Source organism: Rhipicephalus microplus, chromosome 6 (genome assembly GCF_043290135.1).
Source record: "Rhipicephalus microplus isolate Deutch F79 chromosome 6, USDA_Rmic, whole genome shotgun sequence".
Taxonomy (NCBI): domain Eukaryota; kingdom Metazoa; phylum Arthropoda; class Arachnida; order Ixodida; family Ixodidae; genus Rhipicephalus; species Rhipicephalus microplus.
The window spans coordinates 33,359,945-33,367,129 of record NC_134705.1 but is presented as its reverse complement, the minus strand read 5'-3'; positions in this window follow the sequence as shown (position 1 = coordinate 33,367,129).

Here is a 7,185-nt window from a genome sequence, read left to right as displayed (position 1 = left end):
AAACGTTTGTAGGGGAACCTATCAAATGCCTTTGAGAAATCAATAAATATGGCATCAACATGACGGGAAGAGTTAAGCGCAGAATGAAGGTCAGTAATTAATTCGAAAAGTTGCGATTGACCTGAGAAATTTTGACGAAAACAATGTTGGTTGTTTAGGAGCAAGATATTTAAATTAAGATAAGCCATTACATTTGTGAATAGGATATGTTCGAGAAGTTTGCAACTTATGGACGTCAAAGAGATTGGTCTCTAGTTATTGGGCTGAGTATTAACACCAGATTTGAATATTGGGATTATGTAAGCAGATTTCCAGTCCTCTGGTAAGCAACCGGTATCTAAAAATTGTTGAAAAGTTAACGCGAGCAAAGAGGCTGAGAAATGGCTGGTTAGTTTTAAAAAGCTTAGCGCTAATATCATCAGGGCCGGGGCTGGTTTTAAGAGCTAAACGATCTATTGCACAAGTTACGCCGTGTGCAGTAATTGTGATGGGAGAAAATTGATTAGAGATAGTTAGCTGTGGCAAATTTAGATTGCTATCGAGTGGTCTCTTGATTGTGTGAACTTCAGAAAAAAAAAGTTCAGGTTTTTCAGCACAGCCGGCTAAGCTCAGGGTGTTGCCATCCTCTCCACAGAGTGCTGGCACCGACTCTCTTTTCTTGGGATTTACAGTGCTCCAGAACTTCTTAGGGTCCGTTTTGAACATGTTAGGTAGCGTGTCATTGTAGTACTTATTTTTCGCTTCAGAAATGGCGGTTTCTGTTTGTTTGGAAACGTTTTTTATATTTCTGCCAGTCCTCCGACGCGTTCTTTCTCGACGCTTTAGTGTACGCTCTCTTTTTTCTATTAAGCCATCTTTTGATTGATTGATATGTGAGGTTTAACGTCCCAAAACCACTATATGATTATGAGAGACGCCGTAGAGGAGGGCTCCGGAATTTTAGACCACCTGGGGTTCTTAAGTGTGCACCCAAATCTGAGCACACGGGCCTACAACATTTCCGCCTCCATCGGAAATGCAGCCGCCGCAGCCGGGATTCGAACCCGCGCCCTGCGGGTCAGCAGCTGAGTACCTTAGCAGCTAGACCACCGCGGCGGGGCGTTAAGCCATCTTTTAATGTCACGGGTGAACCATGGATCATCCGCTCTTTCAGTTATTGTAATCACCGGCACACAAAGACGTTCTATTTCTTTTAATTTGTCACGAAATAAGCACCAGTTTTGTTTAGTAGACTGATTGGGAAAGTTAGATATAAATTTATCTGAAAAAGATTCTAGCAATCTGTTAAGCTTATCAGTGTCTGCGCGTGCGTAGTTAAGTATATTTTTTCGGACGTTTGTTTTCTTGGCATGCGGAAGAGGCAGAGAGCAGTGAACTGCCCTATGATCACTTATTTCTTCTAAGATCTCAACTTTTGTGCTGTCGGGATGATTGGTTATTATAAGGTCGAAAATATTGCTGTCACGTGTTGGTTCCTGCACAATCTGTTGTAGATTGTGATAATGAAGAAGGCGCAGAAAGTTAAGCTGTTCATGGCGATTAGGATGAGCAGGGACAGATAAAGTGGACCAGTTGATTGAAGGATAGTTAAAGTCGCCACCAAGTATTAGAAAACAATTAGGAAACTTGAGGAGAATGGAATCAACGGCTTCCTGAAGAAGCTCAACAAAATCCTGCCGGCAATCAGGGGGTCGGTAACAGGCACCAATTATGCAATGAATGTGATCGAAATATGATGAAACCCAGACAATTTCAAGGGGGGAGGGTCCGTGGAAGATCGGTGGCTCCTTTGGCTGCTGCACTATGACCATGGCGGAGCGTTGTACAAGGGCTGTCATAGTTGTTGCAGTAGTGGCGGTGGCCTTCGGCTTGCGAGTATTATCGAGTAGAGCCCCATACTCCGGAGGTAGCCTTTGTTGTCGGCGGCTTGCTTGCAGGTCGGGTTCGGCGAGAATGTCTGCTTCACGGTTGGGGCTTGGCTCTCGACTCGAGGGGGGCGTTGGGTGCATAGACGGGAAGCACCTCCACCAGATGTCACGAGGTCGTGACGTGGACGAAGGGTGCAGACTGCTGATGAAATGTTAAACTGTTTATTCGGGCCGAACTTGTGGCCACATAAAAAGGAAAACAGCAAGACACACAGTGGGGAGCAGAGCGTCGGCCGTCAATCAACTGGCAAGCGGTGAAGCGTGTCGGCATTTATAAACTTGCCATCGAACGTTATAGCGATATCGCTAGCGGCGACGTAGGTTTCAGAATAATCTGAAACGTTCACGAAGTGGGCGTAACCTTAACGAAACAATCTACTACAGTCTCGAAGCTACTGCGAAGGCCGTAAGAAGCGAGCGCACAAGTGCACTCCAGCCCGGCTGCGAGGAACATCTAAACACGGCGCAGCCGAGGCGACGCTGACACCTATCCTTCTAGCCGCCACAACAGTGAGATAAGCTTCCCTGAACTTCCCGGAAAGTCGTCTGGGTGTTGTTTATGAAAACTTTAAATTTAAAAGCACCGCTTCGTTTTTCGGTCCCAAATTTGGTTTAAATATTTAGCAAAGGTACTTCTTGAAGGCGTATGTGGGGCAGAAAAATACTGCTAATATTACTGAGCTTCAAACAATTAGGTGTTTGAAGCTCAGTAATATTAGCGGTATTTTTCTGCCCCATACGCCTTCAAGAATTTAGCCAAAATGTGTTATGTTGGCATTATTTCTATGACAATACTGCAGTCTCTATGAATACTTACTACAGAAAAGATATACAGTCAAATCGCATTAATTCGAGATTCCGGTTAATTCGAACTCCGGATGAGGTCCCGTCAAAGCTATGTGTATTTTAATGGGCGAAAACGCCCGGTAATTCGAACGCGCATACACTTTCGGCGGTTAATTCGAACATACCGCGCTCCAAAAATGCTCTCAGCACCCCGCCAAATCCCACAGCGGCACCTCCGACACCTCAACGTTGGGCGCGAAGAAAATGAAAAGAAAAGGCTGCGGCGGAATGTTTGCTCTCATCTCCAATGTCGATTTGCGACGTGCCTGTGCACGCTTCTCTCTTGTCCACCCTTAGGCGCTACGCTGTGCTCCCGAGAGGGCAGCTAAAATTAGGTGCCCTTCTGCTCTTCCAACCGCTACCACCACCACCTTTTCCGCCCCTGCCACGTAAAGACCCTTCTCCTTTCAAGGCCACGCGCAAAAAAAAGAGAGAGAAAAACAAACAAAAAAAGCTGTCACAGAGTGTTGCGTGTTCCCCAATGACGCTTGCCCCGCGTGTGGGGATGTATCCACGCTGGCGCACATGCTCTGGGAGTGCAAGGCAATGTACACTAACCCCAACACTACATCGGTCAGGTGGGAGGCGGCCCTACGCAGCTCCCTCCTAGTAGACCAACTTTGGGCCGTCCAGCAGGCCCGCGGAGCGGCCGATAGGCTTGGCGTAACGGTCCCGACATGGGAGTCGCCCGCTGCGCGCTGACGTGCGCCTTGCAGAACCACAATAAAGTTTCGCAACCAACCAACCAAGGGAGTGGTGTTAGGGTGCGCTAGTATGGTTCTCTCTCATGCGCCGGTGCCACGCTTCCCCCTTTTCTATCCCTGCCACGAAACCCTTCTCCTTTCAACGATGTGCGCGAAGAAAGCAAACAAAAAAAAACTGCCGTGGAGTGTTGGTTTATTTCAAATGCCGATCTGCTTCTCTGCGCGTGGAGACGCTTCTCCTTTCTTGTCACATCTTGTCAAAACTCTTGTTTGATTTTTTGTTGTTTTTTTTTTTCTTTTGCCACCCCGCGGGGGAGGTGCACGTACGTTGAACGTGCGAATTTTTGTAGTAGAGTTTTTGTAGACTTTCCCTTTTCCGTAGGGAAGGGCTCGAGTTTTGTAATTATCGAGTGAGACAAGCCATAGGGCCAATTGGCGTCGGAAAGACATGGTTAAAAAGACTGTAGAGTTTTCAGGACGTGGAGTTGGTTTGAAAGTGGACCCGAGTGTAAAAGTGGAAGGAGAAGAGGCTGATGCGAAGTATAAGCAATGTGATGTCGAGGAAAAAATGGATAAAATGATGGTTACCCAGAGTAACCTGCTAATGAGAATCACCGAGCTCGAGACTGCGTTGGCGACAGAGCAAGAGAAAACGAGGGCTATAGGAGAAAGGCTGAAGTCCGCCGAGGAAGCACTAGCCAAGGTAAACACAGGAGCGGCCTACGGAGAGAACAGTAGGGAACCGGCAACCAGAACGGCGGAGAAGAAAGAGCAAGCAAGTTTGGAAAAAACAGGTTCAGCCGGTTCAATTGTCGCAAGGGCCAGCTTCAGCAAAGTAGTGGTGGTGCTGGGAGGGGACAAAGCAGCCGGCGTCACAGGCGCAAGTAACCCCCCGGTGCAGGACGCTCCAGCTGAAAAGTCACAGCATGTGATAATCGCCGGGGAATCGAATTTAAATCGATGCACAGAAGCCATCAAAGAGAGGGTAAGGGGTGACAAGAGAATTGCAGTAGGGGCGTTCCCAGGACGTAAGCTGGAAGCAGTCATGAGACACGCGAGCGCAAAACTCAAAACTACAGCTCATAGACGAAACCTCGTGAGAATTTCAGGCGGTTTAAAAGAGGTCTTAAATGAAGATACATCAGCACTAGCAACCACACTGGCGAAAGGCTTCGATGACATGCGCGCCACTTCTCCTCAGATACATGTAGTGGTATGCACGATACCGGTGCATGATAGCAACCTGCAAAGAGCGGTTGTCAACGCAAACCGAGAGATATGGCGGATGAGTCGAGAGGAAGGCTTTGAGGTGGTGGAAATAAACAGAGAGGTGCACAGGTGGGGTCGTTTTTAACGAGACAGAATTCACTTCGATGGGCGGCTAGGTCATAAGGTGGTTTGGCGACTTGCAGGACGTGCACTAGCTTTTTTGGGGGGCAAGCGGGCCCTTCGGGGCGCTGGATAGCTAGTAATGAGGAAAACAACCAGGGAGACTCTTTGACAGGTGGTATAAACAGATACGATTCCAAAGTGGCACCAGTATCTAAGATAGGTAAAGTCCGGGGCAGAAATAGACGTAGCCACGAGCGCCGAGCCAATTCAGGCATAGGGTATATTAACATGCAGGGTGGTAGGAACAGGCTGAAGTGGGAAGAAATAGAACAGCTAAGGCAGGAGAGGCCGATGGTACACGGTTTTGTAGAGACACATCTCAGGGACATGGAACAACCTCCGAACAATGCGGACTATGCATGGGAATATTGTAATAGAACAGAAGGCAGCAGAAAGGGGGTGGTATTGGGGCATTCATTCATAAAACTACAGACTGGCATAGGGTCAAGCAGGAGTGCAAGGAACATTTATGGCTAAAAGGGAAAGTGGCACGGCAAATGACACTCCTTGGTTTCGTGTACTTGTGGACGAGAGCAAAAGCCTCTCGAGTCTTCTCTCGAACGTTCGAGGAACACCTTCACCACTTGGAGGATGTCCTCGGGAGGTTGCATGCCGCCGGGTTGACTTTGAACCCGAAGAAAGCTCAAATAGCTGAGACTCACATCTCACTATTAGGCTTTACCATTCAGAGCGGTCGTGTTCTGCCGTGCGAGGAGAAGGTACGTGCCATTGTGGAGTACCCGACGCCGGCAAACATTCAGGGCCTGAGGCGCTTTTGGGCATGGTGAATTACTATCAACAGTTCATCCCAAACTGCGCAGCCCTCCAAGCACCCTTGACTGCACTCTTGAAAAAGTCGGCACAATGGAGCTGGGGGCCAGAACAAGAGCGAGCATTCAAGGCGCTTTCCGAAGCTCTAGTGGCCACAGCCGAGTTAAAGCTGTCCGACCTGAACAGGGAGTTCGTTGTCCAAGCGGACGCGAGCGACCTGGGTGTCGGCGCGGTACTCCTTCAGGAGCACGACGGCATCCTCCGGCCAGTCGCCTTCGCGAGCCAGTCACTTAACGCCGCTGAGCGTAACTATAGCGTCACAGAAAGGGAATGTCTCGCTATAGTTTTTGCTCTCCGGAAGTTCGACTGCTATGTCGACGGCGTGCCATTCGTGGTGGAAACGGACCACATGGCACTCACCTGGCTTAAGCGCTTGCGCGAGCCCTCGGGCCACCTCGGGCGCTGGGCGTTGACCTTGCAGCAGTACAACTTTGTTGTGCGCTACCGGAAAGAGAGTTCGAACGTCGTGGCTGACGCTTTGTCGCGTGCCCCCGTTTCGGCGTCCGTCACTTGTGTCCGCCACTCCCGAGAGCAATCGCATCAAGTAGACCCCGGGCCCTCTGGCTCCAAAGGGTCTAAAGGCGCGAACTCCGATGGCAAAGTGACTTTCGCGTCGACAGCCTCGGGTGAGGACGCATACCTGGTAGACCCTGTCACGTCCGCCGGTATCGTCTTTAGCAGAGAGGAGCTGCTCAAGGCACAGCAGGACGGTCCGTTTTGTCAAAACATCGTTGACGACCTCAAAGAGCTGAGCTCCCAAGCGGAGCGGGGCGGTCAAGCCGCCGGGCGCGAACAGATAGCTGGTATTGCTGTCGGCGCCGAGTGCCGTACGCAGGCTGGTATTGCTGCGGGCACGTTGGACTCGTACCTGCTTGATGCCGACGGCGTTCTCCTGCGCTACGTCCCACTGAAGAAGCTCCCCAGGAGTCTTTCAAGGTGGTGATACCCCGCAGTCTAAGGAAAGCCACCCTAGGTTTCTTCCACGACTCGCGGTTGGCCGGACACGCGAGTGGCCTTAAGACTTCACAAGTTGTGCCGCTGCGCTACCTGGCCTGGCATGAAGCGCGACGCCCTTCACCTACGCCCACTCATGCCGCGTGCGCCAATGCGTGAAGCCTCCCGGGCTCATGCAGCCGATCAACAGCCAACAGCCTTGGCAGGTCGCGGCCTGTGACATTATGGGACCTTTCCCAAGAAGCCGGAGAGGCCATGCTTTTCTCCTGGCTGTCACAGATCACTTCACGAAGTGGGTCGAACTGTTTCCCCTTCGGAAGTTAACGGCACGCGTAATCTGGGACAAGTTGACCGAGGTCTTTACCCGCTTTGGCTTTCCGGCGGAGTTGATCACGGACAATGCGTCCTATTTCACGGCCAAGGTGTTTGTGGATGCGTGTGCTGCCTTTGGCATTAAGCACCATAAGACAACCACGTGTCACCCACAGGCCAATTCGACCGAGCGGATCAACCGGAGCCTCAAGCCCTTG